The sequence below is a fragment of the Bos grunniens genome, chromosome 4 (assembly GCF_055505025.1).
Source record: "Bos grunniens cultivar Pamir isolate PY7600 chromosome 4, Bosgru_T2T1.0, whole genome shotgun sequence".
NCBI classification, from domain to species: Eukaryota; Metazoa; Chordata; class Mammalia; order Artiodactyla; family Bovidae; genus Bos; species Bos grunniens.
Genome location: NC_141168.1, coordinates 100,911,783 through 100,936,928, shown reverse-complemented (window position 1 = coordinate 100,936,928; position 25,146 = coordinate 100,911,783). Strand labels below are relative to the sequence as shown.

The window sequence follows — 25,146 nt, the reverse complement described above, 5'->3', positions numbered from 1 at the left end:
CAAAATAAAATCTGACACTGTTTCCACTGTTTCCCCATCTATTTCCCATGAAGTGATGGGACCAGATGCCATGATCTTCGTTTTCTGAATATTGAGCTTTAAGCCAACTTTTTTCACTCTTCTCTTTCACTTTCATCAAGCGGCTTTTTAGTTCCTCTTCACTTTCTGCCATAAAGAGTTCCAAAGAATAGCAAGGAGAGATAAGAAAGTCTTCCTTAGCAATTAATGTGAAGAAATAGAGGAAAACAACAGAATGGGAAAGACTAGAGATCTCTTCAAGAAAATTAGAGATACCAAGGGAACATTTCATGCAAAGATGGGCTCGATAAAGGACAGAAATGGTATGGACCTAAAAGAAGCAGAAGATATTAAGAAGAGGTGGCAAGAATACACAGAAGAACTGTACAAAAAAGACATTTATGACCCAGATAATCACGATGGTGTGATCACTCACCTAAAGCCAGACATCCTGGAATGTGAAGTCAAGTGGGCCTTAGAAAGCATCACTATGAACAAAGCTAGTGGAGGTGATAGAATTCCAGTGGAGCTATTTCAATCCTGAAAGATGATGCTGTGAAAGTGCTGCACTCAATATGCCAGCAAATTTGGAAAACTCAGCAGTGGCCACAGGACTGGAAAAAGTCAGTTTTCATTCCAATCCAAAAAAAAGGCAATGCCAAAGAATGCTCAAACTACTGCATAATTGCACTCATCTCACACGCTGGTAAAGTAATGCTCAAAATTCTCTAAGCCAGGCTTCAGCAATACATGAACCATGAACTTCAGTGAGTGCAGTTAGTGATTATTTATTTATCTATAAGACAGATGTAAGTTATTTCCAATAAATTGACTCCCTGTCAGAAAAGAAATGAGGATCAGGTGTCAACAAAAATGTTGTTTGCATTTTATCCCACACTGTGAAAATATTTAATCCATCCAAGTATTACCATAATTAGGAGTACTGAATATTGTAACCTTTTAATAAGATATTTATTTATAAGCATTTATTCATAATTAAAACACTTTTATACTGTTTAAAATTTTTTGAATAATGGTAAAATCTTAATACAGAAACTTTTCTTTAGATTGGCCCGATGCCTATCTGTTTACCTTTTGTTTTGTTGTGTTTTTAATCTTAGTCACCAGGGACTCCCACAATTAAATGAAATATATTCATTCCCTGTTTTGGAGAATTTTGTGTCTTTCTGTAATTGGAACACAGTTATTTTTAGAACTGTATGATTGGGCCACCTAATTGACTTCTCTCTTACCGTCTCTGTAAATCGCTCAACCAGTGCCTGCTTCGCCTACACCTACACTCACATAGCTCACCTAATTGTCCCCATCCCAGCTAGTGATTGTCCAGCTGCACTTGTGTTCAGTCATGTGCGACGCTTTGCAACCTGTAGCCCTCTGGCAAGCTGTGGCCCACCAGGCTCCTCTGTCCATGGGATTCTCCAGGAAAGAATACTGGAGTGGGTTGCCATTTCCTCCCATAGGGGATCTTCCTGACCCAGGGATCGAACCTGCTTTTCCTGTGTCTCCTGTATTGCAGGCAGATTCTTTACTGTTGAGCAATTGTGGAAGCCCATTAGTGATTGTTCTAACCTTTAAATCAGCTCATCTCCAACTGTTAGCTAATCAAAGGGGCCATGAGAGACGTGCCCTTTTGCTAGTTCCTGGTAACCAATGAGCCACCTGACACTAATTACTCCATAAATAGTAACCTCCCCTCCCCTAAGCATGGGCTGCCGCCATGTTCTGCCCACCAGTTGCGCAGCGGGCAGTGTTGCTCCAGGACCTTGCTTCAGAAATGTAAGTAAGATCCCCTATCCATTGAACAAGGGGTCCCCGACCTCTGGGACCTAATGCCTGATGATCTGAGGTGGAGATGTAGAATAAAAATTGAAATAAAGTGCACAATAAAGTGCTTGAATCATCCCCAAACCATCCCCCAACCCCTGAGCCTATGGAAAAACTGTTTTCTGTAAAACTGGTCTCTGCTGCCGAAAAGCTTGGGGACCCCTGGGTTAGACCGTTGATGCTTCTGTCGCCGCCAACTCCAGGCTCTCCCTTTGGTCTTAAAGCTGGGCAGGTACAGGGCTTGCAAGCCTGGCAGGTGCAGCCCAACAACCATTTTACAATCTAATCAACAATATATTCGAGTTCAGTTGCTCTGTATCCTCACCAATATTTGGAGCTGTCAATTTAAAACAAATTTAGATTTCTAACCTTTTAGTGTAACTCTAATGGAATTTCATTGTGGTTTTAATTTGCATTTTCCTAATATGTTGAGGCCTTTTCACATGTTCATTGTCTTCCTTTGTGAAGATTTATCCCTGCCGATTGCCCATTAGATTTATTTGGATTGCTTCCTTTTTCATGTTAAATTATAGCAGTTATTTATAGATTTTAGAAGCCAGAAATCTGAAATAGATTTGGACTAATTTGAACAGCTCTGAGATCTTTGTGTTTACATGAGTTTTCCTAACTGCTACATTTCTCAAACCAAGACTTATTTTTGCAGATTTTTAAAACTGTTTTCTAAGACTTTTTGTTGGCAATGTTCTGATGCATCTTGAATCTCATCCGAAGTGACTCTTTGATGATTGAACTTTCACTTTTCACTCAGCTTTGAATTTCAGAATTTAGTCTTAAAAATTACCAGCCAAAATGTTCCTATGTTTATGTTAGGATATGTAATACCAGAGTGTTGTAAAAATAATATATGCAGACTTAGTAGTTTGCTACTGGTTCTTTTAAGTCTTGCATACAATTTTATATTTTGGCTCAAGAGAAGATCATTTAAATTCTCTATCTTTGAAGAGTAATTTCTAAATTGATTTTGTTATCAAACCAAATGAGTCTGCTCACCAGTGCAGTAAAACCAATCTACTGACACCAGGTTGTGGTTAAGGAAAATGTGGTATATACTGCAGGGCACCAAGCAAGGAGTGCCGAAAGCTAAGGTACAAAGGAAAAGGCCTGAACTCCCTGATGGCTTCCAGGGAAAGGGTTTAAAGACAGGGTGAGGAAGAGGGTTGTAGGGTATGTGATCAGCTGGGGGAAATTCTTCTGATTGGTGGTGAGATAATCAGGAGTCAGCATCATCAACCTTCTGGTTCTGATTGGTCTGGGGTCTACATGCTTGTGGATGGCATTCAGTTAGCTTTTTCCATCTGGTGGAGGTTTTTCAGTGTCTGCAAAAACAGCTGAAACGATATGGCTCAGAATATTCTCTACAGCCCTTGAGAAGGAGCTAAAGGTTCTTGCCTTTTTAGTGGATAAACTATTATTCTTTTGTCTTGCTTGACTATTTTCTTTTGTTACTGCATTTTCTCACTTCTCTTTGGAAGAATTAAATGAATTCTTTGTAGCTTAGGGAAGGCCTAGGAGTCCAAAATTTTCCTGCAGACAAGAGACAGACAGAGGAAAATGGTAGGATCTGCCTTAGGAAGGCCCCATGAGGTTCTGCTCAGTTATAGTTTTATTTAATTTTTTTTTAAATTTAAAAGTTTATTAAATACAATAAATTATTTCAGGAAAAGTAAAAAAAACACTATGAAAAACTGTGTAAATTACCTTTCATACTGATGCTTCAAACATTAACACTTTAAACACACTTATGTTTTCTCTTGTATTAGGTAAATATGTAAAAAGTATTATAATTTTTGAATCATTTGTGAATAAGCTGCAGGTTTGTAACACTTTGCATGCAGGCTCAGTTGTTCAGTCATGTCAAACTCTTTGTGACGCCATGGACTGTAGCCCTCCAGGCCCCTCTGTCCATGCAACTTTACAGGCAAGAATACTGGAGTGGGTGGCCATTTCCTACTGCCAGTTATCTTCCCGACCCAGGGATGGAAAACATTTCCCCTGTATTGACAGGCAGATTCTTTACCACTGAGTCATCTGGGAAGCCCCCGTAACACTTCATAATGCCATAAACACTTCAGTATATATTTCCTGTTAATAAGTATATTGCTTTTATAACCATGGCACAATTACAAAATCAGGAAATTAACACCAGTACAATACTATTATCTAATCCCAAGACCTGATTCAGATTTCACTAACTGCCCTGCTAATGTACTTTAAAAAACACTTTAGAGTATAAAATCCAATCTAGAAAGACACATTGCAATAGCTTTCCTATCATTTTACTTTCCTTCAATCTGGACTAACTCCTAAATCATTCTTTTTCTTTCATACCCAACATTTTTGAAGAGTAGTTCACTTATTGAGGTGGAATCTTCCTCAATTCATAATTGTCTGAGATTTCATTTTGATTAAATTTGGGCTATGCAATTTTGGCAAGAATGTTACAAAAGTTGTGTTCTTCTCAGTGTACATTATCAGGAGCCCGTCACATTTATGTTTTTTATTACTGGTGAAGCTAACTTTGATCATTTGGTTAAGGTCATATTTGCCAGACTTCTTCTTTCTTTAATTAAAATGTCTTCTGTAGGAAATTCTTTTGAGATCTTGTAAATTATTCCTCTTCTTATTACTGAGTCCAGGCTTATACTGCTCAGTAGTACAGGATAGGCCAGTAAAGGGAGAGATGAGTTGTTAGAGTCAAGGAATAGCGACTTTATTTAGAAAGCCAGCAGACCAAGATGGTATCTCAAAGAATCATCTTACCCCAGTAAGAATTTAGGCTTCTGTTTTGTGAAAAGGTGGGGGTGTGTGGCTGGTGGCTGAACACTTTTTGGTGCCAGACTCCTTTGTTCTTGCAGTTGTTCAAGTGGGTCCAGTCACGATGTTCCTGTAAACCTCCAGCAAAACAAATGTTATTACCTGTTCAGCAACTTTTTATCTCGATATGAATGGAAAAGTGTTATACCTCTAAAGATCAGGGCCTTGAGAACGAACTGTCCTGTATATTTCAGGTTATAGCCAAAATTCTTGACTTATAGCAAAAAGCAACTATAAGAGGTCAAAGTTAAAAAAAAAACAAACCCAGATCCAATGTCGAGTCAGATTTCGGTTTCCCTATTACATTCTCCTCAACCTTATGCCTAGCAGCTTTAGTGTCTTGAACGATTTTTGCCTGAAGCAATTATTAATCAGTGGTTGTCAAATGGTGATTTTTCTAATTCCAGTATTCCTTCTACATTTATTACTTGGCATTCCACTATAAGGAAAGCAGTCTTCTGTTAATTTGTATCAGTATGGATTCATGGGGTCTTCTTTTATTTAAATTGAAATAATCTATTATTACTGTTTCTTATTTTGATACTGAAATTGTCTTTTATTTGGCCCGTGGGAAGTTTTATGACCTTTTGCCAGGTCCCCATCCTTCTTTAAACATGTCCTTAAAAAGCAATTGAGCAATATTTTAAAGAACTCACACTTAAGACTTGTGTTGTCTTTTTGGGAATACATTAATCCCCATCATCTAAGGCAGACACTAACAATAAGAAATTTTGTGGCTATTTGATTTGAACATTTCTCTAAGGTGACTTGTTTTAATTACATTAAAAGAGACCTTCAGTGGCCATTTATGATGTATTAAATATGGCCATAGAGTCTTTGCAGGCCCTTCCATCAAACTTTGTGACATTCTTAGGCTAATGGAGTGTGGCAAGTTCTACTTTCACTTTTTTGAACTTTTGCCCTGAGATCACCATGTTTGGAAGCCAGTCTAGCCTACTGGAGGATGAAAAGACACCAAGAGAAAAACCAGGGTTCCCAGAGATCACAGTCATTAACTGTCTGACGTGAGTGAGACCATCTTGGATCTTCTCACATGGTTGACTCTCCAGCTGAACTGGCTGCATGAATGAGATCAGGCAAAACCAGCAGATGAATCATTTGTTTAAATCATAGTATTATGAAGAATGATAAATCTTTTCTTTTAATGCTTTAAATATTGGAATTGCTTGTTACTCAGCAATAAATATACCATCATAAATTCAAATTATCTGTAATTTAATAATTCCATGTTTTAAAGTATTTTAGAACTTTTGTCAATAACTCAAAAACAGGCCAAAAGTTCTTCGGGGTCCCCTTGGCTGGAAGGTCTATTTGATTTGAATTCGATAGCCCCACTGTGATATAAATGACAAGCCCTGCAACTAGCAGCATTTTTTTTCATTTAATACTGCTTTTATGTGAAGGAAAAACTGGGTTATTCAGTCTTGGTAGTTGGCAGACACATTTCTGAAAATGAATGAGGTTAGTGTCACATCAAGAAAAAGATTTCATAGTATTTGTTGCCAGTGATAAAATTTGAACTGTCAAGTACAAAATTTGCATTTTGGAAAACTTATTTCTGCCACAAGAAGCTTCACAGCTTCATAACAGTCTTTTGATATTGGTGATGATACCAACTAAAGTGATATTTTGGCTATTTTATAATGAAATTTTTGTCAGTATTTGGAAGATCCTCATAACTCAGGCAATCTGTATTTTCCAAATGACAAATGCATGATGTTGCAAAATTATATATGTGCCAAAAATATGCATTCAAACAAATTAAAACCATGGATTTTAATGTAATGAGATACAAAAAGTTTGTTCATATGGTATCAAATTCCACATGCAACTAACCTTTTCAAAAACTACCATTTATAGACTTGTAGTGTCAAAGAGTTCACAATTATTTGAAAGGCTGTTAACTATTTCTCCCTTTTCCAAATATTTACCTGTGAAAATCCAGGTTGCTTCATTACTCAAATCAAAACAACATATTACAATAGGCCGAATATAGAAGTGGACATGAGAACACAGCTTATCTTCTATTAAGCCAGATATTAAAGAGTTTTGCAAAACAGTAACACAACCCTTGTCTTATAACTAAATATGCTTTTGTCCTGGGTAATTTTTAGCTCTTCATAGAAATATGGTATTTATGCTATATGAAATTGTTACATTTATAAAAGAATTAAGAAATATGTTCATTTTTTCTTGGCTTTTAATTTGAAATATTAAAAATCCATGGATAGAACTCCCATTAAAAAGCTATTTGGCATCCTTAATTCTCATTAAGAGTATAAAGGAAAAGAGACACTGATGTATAGAACAGTCTTATGGACTCTGTGGGAGAGGGAGAGGGTGGGAGAATGGCATTGAAACATGTAAAATATCATGTATGAAATGAGTTGCCAGTCCAGGTTCGATGCACGATACTGGATGCTTGGGGCTAGTGCACTGGGACGACCCAGAGGGATGGTATGGGGAGGGAGGAGGGAGGAGGGTTCAGGTTGGGGAACACATGTATACCTGTGGCGGATTCATTTTGATATTTGGCAAAACTAATACAATTATGTAAAGTTTAAAAATAAAATAAAATTTAAAAAAATAAAGAAATGGCACAAAAGGTCAAGACTAGCTCACCTGAAAAAAGAAAACTGAAATAAAAAATTAGATGCCTTAATTTAGTATATATGATAGCTTTAAAACCCTTGCCACTATGAATATTAAACTCTACCAGAATGGCAAAAAAAAAAAAAAAAGAGTATAAAGGAATCCTAAAACCAAAAATTAGAGAACAGCTGCTCACAGCAAACGGGAAGCTGTGTATCTAAGATTCCCAGAGAATTTCTACTGACTGCGAATGCAAGGGCCTACAAGCAGCTTCTGAAATACACAGGCAAACATATAGAGAATTCTGAGTCAAATACAATATTCTAGCCCGAAAGCAGACACAAATGTGTCCAAAAATAAGCCCTGCAGGAAGGCAATATATACTCATGAATTCCTCAAACATCTCTAGAAGTTCTCAACATTTACCGCAGAACTGGTAAGTGCATTTACCAAAACCGTGGGATATCATATCTAGTTCCCCTTCCTGAGGGAAATTGATATCCCTTACATGTCAAATCACACAGTCCTACTCTGAAGGAGGTCAGTGATAGGACCCAAACTGCAAACCTAAACTAACTTAACAAGTTCTCACCTTGGATGGCAAAATGTGTCAAAAATAGTCATCTTTTAAGATGGCTGATAGACAGTCATCCTCTAAAATGGCTAAATAATAGACCCCCCCCCCAAATATGCCAATGCCCTTATCCCTGGAAACTATGAATCCCATGGATCCTATGTTACATGGCAAAAGGGACTTTGCAGGTGCAATTAAGATTATATCCTGGATTATCTGGGTGTTAAGAATCATGTGAAAATGTTAGTCACTCAGTTGTGTTTGACTCTTTATGACCCAATGACTGTAGCCTGCCAGGCTCCTCTGTCCATGGAATTCTCTAAGCAAGAATACTGGAGTGGGTAGCCGTTTCCTTCTCCCAAGGATCTTTCTGACCCAGGGATCGAACCTGGGTCTCCCACATTGCAGGTAGATTCTTTATTGTCTGAGCCACTACATTTGGACCTGTAAAAGTAGAGACTTCCTCCAGCTGGAAATAGAAGAGATGGGGTTGAAAGGGAAGTCAGAAAGATTTGAAGTGTGAGAAGGACCTGATGCACTGTTGCTGGTTTAAAGATGGAAGACAAGGGAACTAAGCAGATTTAAGAGAGCCAAGAAAGGTGAACAGTTGATAGCCAGCAAAGAAAAGGATACCTCAGTCCTATAACCACATGAACTGAATTTGTTCTTCAACTTGAACAAGTTCAGAAGATTTATCCTCAGAGCACCTAGAAAGGAACATAGTCCAGCCGACACTCTGATTTCAGTCTGAGACTCTAAGGCAGAGGAACCAACTGAGCTGCCCTGTTCCTGAACTTCTGATCTAAAGAGGCATGAGGTAAGAGGCTTCTGTTGTTTCAAGATGCTAATGTATGGTAACTTGTAATAATAATAGAAGACAGATACAATGGTCATTGAACTTTGATATGTGAACATGAGAGTGAGCTCAAGTTTTGACATATTAGCAAAAACTTCCCGTCAAAATCCAGGCACAGGAAGGTTTGGGCAACACAACACAATCTCACCAGCATGCTTTGATCCCCTTCACTCTGGTGGGTCCTCCAAAACTGTAATAAATACTTTTCTGACAATAATTATGAACTTGTATGAGCATTTTATTACAATTTTATTACAATTGAAAAGATCTCTAGTAGATCATTTAGAGATTTCTCTTGGTAGTGATATGTATAGAAAAAAATAACTCGGCTTCAACAATCATAATCACGGATGAACCAGAGAGAAAGGAAAATGAGTATCTAGTTACAGGTCAACTGACAGCAGGGTTACTAGTTCCCAGACTCCTAAAACCAATTAATATCCATCAGAATATTGCTTAAGCATTTTATCAGAAATGTTAATTCCTTCTCGGATATAAAATGTGAATTATATTACAATGATCAAGTCCAGTTCAGTTTTCATTCAGTCATGTCCAACTCTGCAACTCAATGGACTGCAGCACACCAGGCTTCCCTGTCCATCACCAACTCCTGGAGCTTCCTCAAACTCATGTTCATTGAGTCGGTGATGCCATCCAATCATCTCATCCTCCGTCGTCCCTTCTCCTCCCACCTTCAATCTTTCCCAGCATCAGGGTCTTTCTAATGAGTCAGTTCTTTGCATCAGGTGGTCAAAGTATTGGAGCTTCAGCCTCAGCATCAGTCCCTTCAATAAATATTTAGGACTGATTTCCTTTAGGATTGACTGGTTTGATCTCCATGCAGTCCAAGGGACTCTCAAAGTCTTCTCCAATACTACAATTAAAAGCATCAATTCTTTGGCATTCAGCTTTTTTTATGGTCCAACTCTCACAACCATACATGACTACTGGAAAAACCATGGCTTTGACTAGAAAGACCTTTGTCAGCATAGTAATGTCTCTGCTTTTTAAATATGCTGTCTAGGTTTGTCATAGCTTTTCTTCCAAGGAGCAAGCATCTTTTAATTTCATGGCTGCAGTCACCTTCTGCAGTGATTTTGGAGCCCAAGAAAATAAAGTTTGTCACTGTTTCCATTGTTTCCCCAACTATTTGCCATGAAGTGATGGGACCAGATGCAATGATCTTCATTTTTTGAATGATGAGTTTTAAGCCAGCTTTTCCCACCCTTCTCTTTCACTTTCATTAAGAGGGTCTTTAGTTCAAGTCAAAGGTGAGACAATTTTGTTGTTGCTTTTTACGTCTTCTTTTTGGCAAGGCTCTTTCCTCCCCTCCTTACTGAATTAACTCCTCCTCACACTCAGTATCTCATATCGTGTATTACTTCCTCACAGATACTGTGACCTTTCGAACTCCTAGCTTGATCCCTGTGTTGGGATGATCTCCTGGATAAGGCAATGGCTACCTACTCCAATATTCTTGCCTGGAGAACTTCATGGAGGAGAATTCCCTGGACAGAGGAGCCTGGTGTTCTACAGTCCATGGGGTCTCAAAGAGTCAGACATGACTGAGTGACTAACACACACACACACAACACAATGTACTTCATGTCTCTGTCTCCATAACTCTTTTTACACTTCTAATTTTACATGTGTTGATTTTTTTTTTTTTTTTTTTTTCTGGCTGTACTGTGTGTCATGTGGTATCTTAGTTCCCTGACCAGGGATTGAACCCATGTATTACTGGTGTAGAATCTTGACCACTGGACCACCTGGGAAGTCCCCTGTTGTCCTTTAAATAATGCTTCTTGAATTTACTAGATTTTAAACTCCCAGGCCCAGGGGCTATATCTGTTTTTGTTCAATATTAGATCCTCAGTGTTTGGTAGTGCTGGCCACATAATAAGGGCTCAGCAAATGTTTTTAAATGGAGAAATGAGCATCAGATCAGATCAGATCAGTTGCTCAGTCGTGTCCGACTCCTTGCGACCCCATGAATCGCAGCACGCCAGGGCCCTGTCCATCACCAACTCCAGGAGTTCACTCAGACTCACTTCCATCGAGTCAGTGATGCCATCCAGCCATCTCATCCTCTGTCGTCCCCTTCTCCTCCTGCCCCCAATCCCTCCCAGCATCAGAGTCTTTTCCAATGAGTCAACTCTTCGCATGAGGTGGCCAAACTACTGGAGTTTCAGCTTTAGCATCATTCTTTCCAAAGAAATCCCAGGGCTGATCTCCTTCAGAATGGACTGGTTGGATCTCCTTGCAGTCCAAGGGACTCTCAAGAGTCTTCTCCAACACCACAGTTCAAAAGCATCAATTCTTCAGCGCTCAGCTTTCTTCACAGTCCAACTCTCACATCCATACATGACCACAGGAAAAACCATAGCCTTGACTAGACGAACCTTTGTTGGCAAAGTAATGTCTCTGCTTTTGAATATGCTATCTAGGTTGGTCATAACTTTCCTTTCAAGGAGTGAGCGTCCTTTAATTTCATGGCTGCAGTCACCATCTGTAGTGATTTTGGAGCCCAGAAAAATAAAGTCTGACACTGTTTCTCCATCTATTTCCCACGAAGTGGTGGGACCAGATGCCATGATCTTCGTTTTCTGAATGTTGAGCTTTAAGCCAACTTTTTCACTCTCCACCTTCACTTTTATCAAGAGGCTTTTGAGTTCCTCTTCACTTTCTGCCATAAGGGTGGTGTCATCTGCATATCTGAGGTTATTGAGTATGATACCCTTTAAATGTGGTGAAATATATGAATATCCTTAATAGGAACATCTTGCTACTTTCTTTCACAGTGTTTTACCACCACTTGCAAGAACTGGTGAAATATATGGTTGAATGTCTGAGAACAATTGCTGTAGTTCACAGTGTTAAAAAAAAATGGCTTGATATTGATAAGCTTTGTTCTGGTAAGAAAATGACCCATTTTATAGTTGGAGAAAATCTGGTCTTTCCAAGTTTACTGAGGGGCTTCCCTGGTGGCTCAGATGGTAAAGAATCTGCCTGCAGTGTGGGAGACCTGAGTTCAATCCCTGGGTTGGGAGGATCCCTTGGAGGAGGGCATGGCAACCCACTCCAGTATTCTTGCCTGGAGAATCCCATGGACAGAGGAGCCTGATGGGCTAGTTCATGGGGTCGCAAAGAGTCCGACACAACTGAGTGACTAAGCACAAAGTTTACTGAGCCCAAATAGGGAATCAGAAGTGAGGTTATTTTCTTAGGTTTCTCATCTCTTATTTTAATAAGTAGAAAAGCATCCTTAGGAAAAGAAAATAATTTTTTATATCACTGAGCTGCAATTGCAGGATAGTCATAGGAATGAGAATATGTCTGTAAACTCAATATTCATTTTCTTGATTACAAATAGGTAATATACCTTGGTATTCTACAGAGCTCATCTATGCAGGGAGAAGGTTGTGAAGCCCTTTGTTTCAGTGTCTTTCTATTCAGGATATGAAATATTCATTGAGCTCACCATGCCTTCTTCCTTTCTTCTCCACACTCTATTTTGGTCACCTACTTATTCTTTTAGTGAATAGCTGTAGAATATCATGGTGCTTACAAAAATCTTTTTGTAAATGTTTTTCTTTGCTTCTTTAACCAGGAGCCAAAAATATCATGTGTTTCTGTTTTGGGAGTGTAACAAAAAAAAAAGCTTCTGAAAAATATGGATGGTGTAGCTGAGATAGGATGGCAATATTTTTTAAAGACACGTTTTTGTAGAACCAGATGGTCTACTATATTCTCAAACAAATATGTCACCTATAATTTGATGAATACCTTCCAAAGGAAAATAATTTTTTCAGGAGATAACAGATGGTATCAGTCAAAAGCATATCGAGATGCTTTAAGAAAAACTTGATGGCTCAAGTGATTTAATTTTCTCCAATGTACCAAGCATGTTTTAGGGTCTAAAATTTGTCATCTGCCAATAATTCAGCCTCATTTCCAAACTTTACTCCATGGAGAATTAAATGCAACCTGCTTTATATGATACCTATAAAAATGACGAAAATTCCAAAGTTGTTTTCTGGCTTTGTTTTTCAAGTATCTACTATACTATGAATAAAAGAGGAGACAATGGGGTGGGGGGGAGTACATATCTAAGTGTCTTAAAAGATTAAATAGTCTATATTAAAATATAAAAATATTTTAATAGGAGTAAACTTCATTTTACCTATGGGAGCATAAAGTTGTATTAATATTGAAATTTTATTATGGCTTTTCTTAAAGCAGCAGTATATGAACATAGTAGAAAAAAAATTATGAATCCATTTATTTTGGTTTTTGGCAAATGATACTGTAACTAACAGGGTTATGGTTCAGGACCAACATGCCGGTATGTTGACAGTCTAATGACATACATAAGCTTGAAGTACAGGAGGTACGGTGAAATTTAAAAGCTTATCTTTCTTTAGGCCTCATATCCATGCATAAACCGAGATGGGACATATAATTTATCATTCTACCTGGGATGTGTTTGTGAGTAAAAGAGGCACTGATTGTAGTTACAACATAAAACTGTCCAGGGAAAATTGGGATATATAATCATCCTATGTGTATACGACTAGTGTTGTAATGAATGAGTCAACTGCTTTTTAACTGGCATATTTTGGAGACTGGTTATACCCTGGCCACTTTAGACACTGGTGAGGGGGTAATGCCAGTGATTCTGTATTGTCTAGAGTATCATTACTGTTTTCAGACTTTTGTCAACAGTAGAGGAAAAGGCTTGTTTTTAAGACCATTTACAATTCTGTTTCTTAGCATGTAGCTCAAATAATTAAACATACATTTGTTTGTTTAGGTGTAATGGGATTAAAATTTTGCTTACCAGTTTGATGTAATAGACCATGGAAAGGCAATAGTCCCACTAAAATAGCAAATTAAAAAAAATACAGGTTTATTTTTTTAAAGAAATTGCACTGCTTTATTAGTAAGGAGAATAGATGAAATAAAATTCCAGACAGGGAAGAGCCTTTCCTAGATAGGTTCATAATTGCCAGCCATTTTCTTCTCTAGGGGCATTTCTAACTTGGTCCAGGAACAAGATTGGTCTTAATCTAAACAGAGGAATTCTGCTGAGGGAGAAACTAGAGCTTTTAAAAAAGCTTTTATGACATATAATATAAACTGGAGCTTTTTAAAAAGTTGAGGTATAATTGACACAGTATAAATTTACCATGTAAGTTTAAGGTGTACAATGTTTTGAACTGATGCATTTATATCATAGTAAGATTGCCATTGTAGCACTGTCATGCCACATAATTATCATATCTTCTAGTGGTGGGAATAATTAAGATCTAGTCTTTTAGCAAGCTTAATGTTTATAATACAGCTTTTGTTGTCTATAATCATGTACTATGTATTAGATATCCATGACTTTATCTACTAGTTTCAACTATATATTCTTGTAATTTAGTGAGATATAGTTGATTTACAATGTGTTTAATTTCTGCTATACAGCAAAGTGACCCAGTTGTGTGTGTGTGTGTATTCTTTTCATATTCTTTTCCATTAAAGTTTATCACAGGATGTTGAATATAGTTCCCTGTACTACACAATAGGACCTCGTTTGCAAGTACATACTCTTATTCTTATCCTTCCCCCAACTGCTCCAGCTTCTGGTAACTACCATTTTTTTTCAAGTTTGGTTCTTTTTTGTTTGGTTACCTCTTTTAAGAATTGTATAAGATAGTATGATTGATTGAATTCAGAGGGGACTCAAAAGCATAGTTCCTTTTCCCCCTGAGACCTTGCTTGGAGATGGGGTCACCACCTGTAGAAGGTGAAATTTCTAGCAATTGTATTGCTTCCCTGCTGGCTCAGAGGTAAAGGGTCCCCTGGAGAAGGGAATGGCGTGGCACTCCAGTGTTCCTGCCTGGGAAATCCCATGGACAGAGGAGCCTGATGGGCTACAGTCCACGGGGTCACAAAAAGTCTGACACAACTTAGCAACTAAACAACAGAGATAGGTACTGCTTGAGAGAGAAGGCTTGTCATGGCCAGTCTCCACATCAAAATACTTGGCATATGTTTGATATATATTTGAAATAGTATGGAGTAGGAAACTCTGGAGTTCAGCTCAGTATACATAAAAGACAGAATAGAATCTCCTATAGTTTTTCAGGATTAAAGAGACAAAGACCTTCCAGAGCCTAAAGCAAAAGTCCAGAATGCCCATGACTAAGGAACATTTTAAAATGAATGGAAACTTCATTTGACTGAAATTGCAACCTAGACCTGACTCAGTTAAATCTCTGATTGGATTCAAATAATCAACTTTTTTATTTATCTACTTGAGAGAAAAAAATGAATAACATTTCTTTGGGGAAAATAACATTCTCAGCAGGTGGTACAATTATTTTTTATACAATGTAAAATATACAATAAAAATTATGAGACAATGAAAAGATAGGATAATACAACCAATAAGAAAGAGCAAAAATAATCAGTAAATGCAGACCTCTAACATTGCTTGTAAGGCCTGTTTAGGGGTAATGAACACCTTTAGCTTTTGCTTGTCTGTAAAACTCTTTATTTCTCCTTCAATTTGAAATGATAATTTTGCTTGTAAATCGTTCTTGGTTGTAGGTTTTTTCCTTTCAGCATTTTGAGTGTACTGAGTCAGTCCTCTGTGACCTGAGAAGTTTCTGCTGAAAAGCAAGCTGGCAGACATACGGGAGCATTTTTATGACCATTACCTCAAACTCTCTATTAGGTAGATTGCTTATCTCTCTTTTTAGTTCTTTTCCTGAGGGTTTGTTTTGTTTTCTCTGTTGAAACATAACCATCCATCTCTTCATTTTACCTAGTCCTGCTTATTTCTTTGTATTAGTTAGGTTTGTTATATCTCCTGCTCTTGGAGACATGACCTTATATAGGAGATGTTTTCTGGGACCCAGCAGCATACTGACCTCTGGCCATTACAGTCACATATTTCAGGGTTTTCCCTATGTGGGCTGTATGAACCTTTCTGTTGTGTTGGGGCCAACTGCTGAAGGTGCATTGGTGGGTAGAACAGACCTCCACTGCAGCTGGCTGTAAGGCCATTGGTGTTTGACTGCTATGGCCACCTGGTGGGTAGGGTGAGCCAGCAGCACAGCTGAATGTGTGACCTGGTGGCACATGACTATTATAGGTATGCTGATCAGTGGTAGAATGCCATTTTTAAAAGAGATGGAAGGAAAACAGTGACCAATAGAGAGTTTTATACACAGTAAAATATTCTACAAAAAATAAAGTTACTGCTGCTGCTGCTAAGTCGCTTCAGTTGTGTCCGACTCTGTGTGACCCTATAGACGGCAGCCCACCAGGCTTCCCCGTCCCTGGGATTCTCTTAGATGCTATTATCTTATTATGTACTTTAGGAGAGAAAAAGGACATTAGTGGAAAATATGGTCAAATATGAATAAAGTTTAGGTAATGAGTGTTAATGTTTTAGTTTTGAACTATTTCAGATGCTGACATTAGGGAGTTCTGAGTGAAAGCTGTAGAGAAACTCTCAGCACCATCTTTTCAGCTTTTATATAAATCTCAGTTCAGTTCAGTCGCTCAGTTGTGTCCGACTCTTTGTGACCCCATGAACCGCAGCACGTCAGGCCTCCCTGTCCATCACCAACTCCCGGAGTCTGCCCAAACCCATGTCCTTTGAGGTGATACCATCCAGCCATCTCATCCTCTGTCGTCCCCTTCTCCTCCTGCCCTCAATCTTTCCCAGCATCAGGGTCTTTTCAAATGAGTCAGCTCTTCGCATCAGGTGGCCAAAGTATTGGAATTTCAGCTTCAACATCAGTCCTTCTAATGAACACCCAGGACTGGTCTCCTTTAGGATGGACTGGTTGGATCTCCTTGCAGTTCAAGGGACTCTCAAGAGTCTTCTCCAACACCACAGTTCAAAAGCATCAATTCTTTGGCGCTCAGCTTTCTTTATAATCCAACTCTCACATCCATACATGACCACTGGAAAAACCATAGCCTTGACTAGATGGACCTTTGTTGACAAAGTAATGTCTCTGCTTTTGAATATGCTATCTAGGTTGGTCATAACTTTCCTTCCAAGGAGTAAGCATCTTTTAATTTCATGGCTGCAGTCACCATCTGCAGTGATTTTGGAGCCCCCAAAAAATAAAGTCAGCCACTGTTTCCACTGTTTCCCCACCTATTTGCCACGAAGTGATGGGACCGGATGCCATGGTCTTAGTTTTCTGAATGTTGAGCTTTAAGCCAATGTTTTCAGTCTCCTCTTTCACTTTCAAGAGGCTCTTCAGTTCTTCTTCACTTTCTTCCATAAGGGTGGTGTCATCTGCATATCTGAGGTTATTGATATTTCTCCTGGCAATCTTGATTCCAGCTTGTGCTTCTTCCAGCCCAGTGTTTCTCATGATGTACTCTGCATATAAGTTAAATAAGCAGGGTGACAATATACAACCTTGATGTATTCCTTTTCCTATTTGGAACCAGTCTGTTGTTCCATGTCCAGTTCTAACTGTTGCTTCCTGACCTGCATACACGTTTCTCAAGAGGCAGGTCAGGTGGTCTGGTATTCCCATCTCTTTCAGAATTTTCCACAGTTTATTATGTTGCACACAGTCAAAGGCTTTGGCATAGTCAATAAAGCAGAAATAGATGTATATAAATCTAAAATGATTCAAAAATACAGATGAAATAAAGAAATTAGATAAAATCTGAGAGTGTTTGTCATGAGTAGAAGTAGACTGTAAGATATGCTAATAGAAATTCTTGAGACCAAAGGTAAGTATTAACAGTTCCAGATGGATGCATAAAACTAGAGAAAGAAATAAAAGGCAGTGGAAAGTGTAAATATATGAGTAAATATCAAAGGATATAGGTGTTTAACAATACTATCTTTGTGGTTTAATTTTTATATTAATAATATATAAATGTAAAATATATGACTGTAATGTCATAAACATCAAGTGGCATGTGAATCGAGTTAAACTGTTACAAGGTTATTGCATTATTTAAAAATGATAAAAGTACTAATATTAAGAGGATTATGTGATAGCAAAGAGAATATAATAATCTCTAACTTCTAAAAATAATAACAATGTAAAATAAACAAGCTAAAGAAATAAAAGGAACCTTTATTAAATGTATTGAAAATGTATTGAATTCTAAAGAAGGGAGGAAAAGACTAAAAAAGAAACAAAGACCAGATGGAACAAAAAACAGTTATTGAGATACTGTTAAATGCACTGCATTGGTTATTACATATAATGGAGTAAGCACTATTTAAAACACAAATGGATTATAAAAATGAAATTCAATTATATGCTTTCTACAGAGATCCATTTAAATATATATATTGAAAATAAAAGGATGAAAGAAGGTACACCAAAGAAACAATAGCAAAAATTCAACATGGCTATAATAACATTAGGCAAAAAAGAGTGCAAGAAATATTGAAAGGCATGAAAATGATATTTCATAATGAAAGAGGATCAGTTAAGCCAGAAGCCAAAAACAATTCTAAACATGTATGCACTTAACAAAACAGCTTCAAAATATATAAAAATTGACAGAAGTAATTATGACTGTGGATTTGTCTATTTCTCGTTTTAATCCTGACAGTTACATTCTAGATCTTAATCTGGGTAGTAATTTCATTTCACATTTGTGTTCTGTGTATATGGTGTACTTCAATTTAAAAGTGTATAAAAATATATTATGGGCCATTATTAAATGTTTAATGCAGTATATTTCTTTTATGTTTTACCAAATACCTGAAATTAGTGAATAGTCCTACATTACACCTTGCTAAGTCACTTCAGTCGTGTCCAACTCTGTGTGACCCCATAGACGGCAGCCCACCAGGCTGCCCCGTCCCTGGGATTCTCCAGGCAAGAACACTGGAGTGGGTTGCCATTTCCCTCTCCAATGCATGAAAGTGAAAAGTGAAAGTGAAGTCGCTCAGTCGTGTCCGACTCTTAGCGACCCCATGGACTGCAGCCCACCAGACTCCTTTGTCCATGGGATTTTCCAGGCAAGAGTACTGGAGTGGGGTGCCATTGCCTTCTCCTAGCATGTTTAAATGACATTTGGTGAAGAGGTCACAAAACTCATCATAGTGATGAGGACTTTGTGACACATAGTATACGTAAAGTTTCCATTATTCTAAAAACATAGTGAGAAGTATTGGTTAAATAGTATTTTAAGATATTCCTCAAGAAATTATCTTCTTTATAAAAATTATGGGAAAAAGATATTACCATAAATATTGCCAGATCTAGGGAGACCAATAAACTGTGGCTAAACTTTGAGGAACTTTTAGGTAAGCAAGTTCTGAAATTCATATTTATTTTCTGGCATCCAATCAAGCAAATAAATTATATTCTTTAATATACTTTAGTTTCATTAAGTTCTCTTAACAATTTTTTAAGCTATTAATGACCTATATTTTCCATATGAAACACTTGCATTTGCTGGTAGATAATACATGCCATATGTTTTTCATGGTTGTGCTAATGATAATTTAGACAAGAGTTTGGAAAACTGCTTGAGAAATCTTTGTGGTGTGTATAGATGGTCCCTGAATTATGATAGTTCAAAAACAGTTTAAGAATTTTAAACTTTCCTGCTGCTAAGTCGCTTCAGTTGTGTCCGACTCTGTGCAACCCCATAGACGGCAGCCCACCAGGCTCTGCTGTCCCTGGGATTCTCCAGGCAAGAACACTGGAGTGGGTTGCCATTTCCTTCTCCAGTGCATGAAAGTGAAAAGTAAAAGTGAAATTGCTCAGTCGTGTCCGACTCTTAGCGACCCAATGGACTGCAGCCTACCAGGCTCCTCGGTCCATGGGATTTGCCAGGCAAGAGTACTGGAGTGGGCTGCCATTGCCTTCTCCGTTAAACTTTGCAGTGGTGTGAAATAAGTTACATGAGATATTCACCATTTTACTATATAATAGACTTGTGTTAGATAATTTTGCCCCATTGTAAGCTAATATAAGTATTCTGAGCATGTTAAAGCTAGACAGGACTAAGCTTGGGCATCCCATCTCTCTTTAGCATGTAGTTAGAAAACTTACCTTATTGACTGTAATGAGTAACTTGGACATTTAAAAGGGCTTTAATAAATTTATAAGCCTGTTTTTTTCTGTTACTTGATGTAATACTTCAAACAAATTTGTATTTTCTTTTGTCCACAATTCCCAGTGTATGATCATTTCCTCAGTGATCAGAGATTTTCACATTTCCTTGAGGAGAGTTAAGATTGTTGTAACTGGAATGCAACAAGAAGAATAAAAATCAATGGATGTTCAGCCTTTGACTTCTAAAGTAGGCTTTTGAAACTCACATCAAAATCAGTATTTTCAAAAGCCCAAGACTGCATAACAAAAACTGAGTTTGATTGAAGGAAAAACAGTCTCTTGACAATCAAAAGGGAAGACTCTGAAGGAAGTAGATACAGATATTAGGACAATGACAACAAATAGAAAAGAGAACAGAGAAGAGTTCAACTACCCCACCTTCTAGGACACTAGATGAACCGCGACTAGCATATCAGTTAGGAACTGCGTTTGGTTGCATGTAATAGAAATCAGCCAAAGTTGCCTTAACCAAGCATTGGTTTATTTAAAAAGAAGTCCAGAAAAGGCATTGCAGGCTGCCACAGCAGTTCCTTAATATCAATATCAGAGCTCTATCCTTCTGCTCTGTTACCCAGTTATCTCTATATGGTTGTCATTTACATGGTGATTTCATGGTCACAGTAGGCCTGCTCCAGCTACCATCCTAGGTAGACAGAAAATGAAGAAGGACACAGAAAGCAAAACTCTGAGAAGTACAATTAGGTATTAAAGGCCAAAGTTGGTTCTTCTACAGTTAGTTGCAAAGGAGTCTGGGAAATGTTTTTTTTTTTTTTTTTGAGTGGAGTTTCCCCAAAGAAAAGTCATATTGGGCTGGGGATAAAAGAGTGAAGAGTGGATGGGAAATACTTTATGAGGGTGTTGAGAGACTTAAGTCTTCCCCAAGGGTTTCACATGGAGAGAAGCTGAATGGATATCAGTATGCCAATGCTTTGAGCTGTAGGTAATCTGTGCAAAGAATCCTCATTAATTTTAAGAAGGGAGGGGGCCGGGGAGTACTTTCCATTGACGTCTGCCTGAAGCTTTCTGAACTGCTCCCTTTGGAACTGGCTTTTCAATGGAACTGGCTTTTCAAATTCATAGCCTCAGAAATAGAGAGTGGGTTTAATGACATATGGGCTTACCTGGTGGCTCAGTGGTAAAGAATCTGCCTGCCAGTGCAGGAGACACAGGTTTACTCCGTGGATCAGGAAGATCCCCTGGAGGAGGGAATGGCAACCCACTCCCATATTCTTGCCTGGAAAATTCCGTGGACAGAGGAGCCGGGCAGGCTGCAGTCCATGGGGTCACAAAGAGTTGGACATGACTGAGTGACTAAAAGTTTCAACACAATTTTTCAATAACAGCTTGTCACAGAAAGACCAGACAGGCCAGGGGAGAAAGGAAAATTGCTCTTCTTTTCAGCCGGACTTTATGGGGACAAAATTTCCTCCCACTCACCCCTATGAATAAATATTATAGACTATCTCTTTTGTGATTTAACATGTTTTCTTAAACTCTATATCTCAAATGTCAGTTCTAAGAAAATTTCTGGGATGGAAAAATGTGGAGAAGGAATGGGAAAAAACTCAAGAGGAACTTTCAAATAAAGCTGTGCCTGAGTTTAATACTGCAATAAATTCAAGAGACTTTCACCAACTATTCACACTACAAAAGCACTTAGAAATATTCTTGGACAACTTTTGGGAATGACCTTCATCATTGCTTTTAACCTTTGGGTGTGTGCTTCCCATTACCTTTGCTTGATTTATATTGTCATCAAAGTTGTTAACACTTCTATTGCAGGGACTTGCCGTAATGGATGTTCATGGGCTCACCATTTTTTTAAAGAGTGTTGGGCAAACAAGATGTTTCCTCTCACAGACTATGCCAGAGAGAACACATTGTAAATAAGTAATGCCTCCTAAAAAAAAGGAAGAGAAAAAAGAATGTGTAGATTTTGATAAATATAAGCCATTTTTATTTCACTTCCATAGTTTCTGAAGTGAGAGACTAGATATTCTTTCTCCACCCAAAATGCATTAGATGACTTCCAGAGGTGTGCACTTTTATTATGCTATCATTTGATTCATGATTCATAAAGCACCTTTGCATGAAAGCTGGCCTGTGTCTAAGCCAACATGCTGACTTTAAAGATATACTTGGCCATAATTCTCTGTGCTCTGACTAGAGCAGCAGGGAATGCCAACTGCATTTAAACTCCTAGTCTTTCAAAGTAAAATTTGATAAAGAGAAGCTTATCTTATATATCGTTGGTAAAAGTAAAGAAAAGACAGGGATGAAGATGCAAACAAAAAAAGAAACTGAATTGCTCTCTTCCAGAGTTGTGTTTTTTGGGGGAAAATGATTCATCTTTTCATTCTCGCTATTAAAATATTTCTCCCACCTTCAGAAAAATAGCATTATCCTTGCAGAAAAGGGTTGTCAGATGTTTTATTTTTGGCTGGAATCAGAATTCTATGATTCTGATTGGCTACTCTAAGTTTTAAAATCTAAGAACCTCATTAGAGTCAACAGTATATACGGGCTTTTAGTGGATGGGGAGTCTCCCTGTTTATATTCTTGACACAATTCCAAGAGTACTAGATTCCAACAATCACAGACAACTCTGCCCTCCATTTGTTTTGAGGAGCAGAGTAGTACACACAATACCAATAAATTCTTTAAATGGTTTTTCTTATGTAATAGGCTTTTCCTCTTGGTAACATAATCACGGAGGTAAATAATAGCAGTTAGAGCAAAGTGAAGCCATGTAGCCAAACGGAGAGCCAACTATTACTCTTAGTATTCTTCCCCACTAGAGCTAAAAGCTTTAAAATAAACGGTTTTTAAAGAAAAATTTTAAAATTCTCCTAACAAACGATGGCATCTTTGAGGAGATAAATTTCCTATTAAGCGTATATTCAAAAGCTTTAAACATATGCTAAGTGGGGAATAAAGGAAGAAATATTTTGTGTCTAGCACAAGCAAAATTCTTTGGATTTTATATCTAGGGCCTTGGTTAGCAGTTGACATTATTGGTGAAGAAATTAGAATCTCATAAATTCTACCTTAATTTTCTATGACTTGTTAGGAAATGCTAACCCAGCCTCTGCCCTTTTTCTACTGTGACTTGGGCACCAGGCATATATGGACGGAAGTCTAGGGCCTTCCTGATTAGCAGCGAAGTGGCTCTTTTCTTCATTTATTCCTTTTTTTCAAAAATAATAACCACTTCTAAATAATACATACATAGCATTTTTATCTTTTAATTCTTACAGTGCCTTGTAGGCATCAGAGTATGTGATATCATTCCCAATTTGCAGATGTGTGTGAGATCTTAAGACCTGAAAAGGTAAGGTGACTTACTCATGCCTAGAACATCCTAAAGACTAAAGTGTCCTAAAGTCTGGAGTCTCTTCTTGCTGTCAAACATTTTGTGGCTTTCCATGCCAGCAAGATTGGATGACCTCCAGAAATGTAACTGGGCCAATTGGCTTGACTTCCAGCATTGGTTGAGCCCAGCTGTTCACTCACCAACCTGAAGGAGGGGAAGATCAACTGAAAGAAAACCATCTGATTCCTGTACTGAGCTAGCTCGCTCTCTCCTACAGCTTTGGCTGTTTGAGAGTAGGGATTCTGTCTTCTGGGGTAGTTTGATGTCTGGCACAGAGCTCTGGAAAGCGATCTAATGAAACACTTGTAGAAACAGATAAAGAGCACTTTACTTATCTCTGTAGTGCTTAGATCACTTAGTTGTGAGTGAGCAATGCCTAATTGCATGGAGATTGCTGTAAGGAATAACTAAATCAATTCACATTTGATATCAGAGTACAAAGCTGATGGCAGCTATATAGTAACCAGTTAAATGCACCTGCATATTCAGTGCCATTACCTTCTCTGCCATGAAGTTGATATGTTGATAAAAAATGACTTTTGTTATTAGATGTTCATTTTAGAAAGAAATATTCTATATTTAAGAGCGATTTTTCTATCTCATTAATGAGGTACTAATACATTTAATTTTCCAGTGGTCACGTATGGATGTGAGAGTTGGACTGTGAAGAAAGCTGAGTGCTGAAGAATTGATGCTTTTGAACTGTGGCGTTGGAGAAGACTCTTGAGAGTCCCTTGGACTGCAAGGAGATCCAACCAGTCCATCCTAAAGGAGACCAGTCCTGGGTGTTCATTGGAAGGACTGATGCTGAGGCTGAAACTCCAGTACTTTGGCCACCTCATGCGAAGAGTTGAATCATTTGAAAAGACTCTGATGCTGGGAGGGATTGGGGGCAGGAGAAGAAGGGGACAACAGAGGATGAGATGGCTGGATGGCATCACCGACTCGATGGACATGAGTTTGAGTGAACTCTGGTGATGGACAGGGAGGCCTGGCATGCTGTGATTCATGGGGTCACAAAGAGTCGGACACGACTGAGTGACTGAACTGAATATATATAAAAGAAATTAAGATCTCATTAATGAACTCACAAGAATAATATTTTGCAAGTAGTAAATACATCACACAGTATCATCTAAGAGTTGAAAGTGTCCTCAGAGAAGTCAGGTATCCTACCTGATGCATGAATTTCCTCTACAACATCCTGAATGCTATCTCCAGCCTCTACCCAGGTTCCAACATGGACAAAACCATTTTCTTAAAACAGTTGATTAGAGTGCTGGATTCCTGTAATTGTTACAGCCCTTTCTAATACTGAACTTAAATCTATTTCCTCTGGATTCCACCCATGCTGCTAATCTCTTAAAATTTTTTTTCTTCCCTTCTGGGCAGTACAATGGCTCTAAACGTGCTGGGCTGGCCTTTAAACTTAAATTGAAAAATCAGTGGGTGGTACAAAGCATATGAGTGTTTAAATATGCTTTATGAATGGTTGTTTGAACTGGATCCTTCAAAGAATGTAAAAGGGATAAAGAAAATTTGAGAATGCTTCATTTTTTTCTCATTTGTTCTATTTTTAAGCACCCCTATCACACTATTTCACTCATCTAAGTGAAATAGGGATCTTTGGACTAAAGTGAAAGTGAAATGAAAGTGTTAGTCGCCCAATGGTGTCCAACTTTTTGCAAACCCATGGACTGTAGCCCACCAGGCTCCTCAGTCCACGGAATTCTCCAGGCAAGAATACTGGAATGAGTAGCCATTTCCTTCTCCAGGGATCTTCCTGACCCAGGGATTGAACCCAGGTCCCCTCATTGCAGGCAGATTTTTTACCATCTGAGCCACCTGAGATGCCCTGGAATTCAATTATCTGTGGGCATGATTGGTATCTAGTGAGTAGACCCATTTGTAGTAA

General features: G+C 38.1%; 1 long non-coding RNA gene across 1 annotated transcript; it reads left to right on the top strand.

Annotated features, from left to right (window-relative positions):
* The first annotated feature begins 1,639 nt into the window (after window positions 1-1,639).
* Window positions 1,640-24,784, top strand: LOC147374593 (uncharacterized). Its single transcript, XR_015162940.1, has 2 exons — window positions 1,640-1,815; window positions 23,866-24,784. It is a non-coding gene; the product is annotated as an uncharacterized LOC147374593 (long non-coding RNA).
* Window positions 24,785-25,146: the final 362 nt, after the last annotated feature.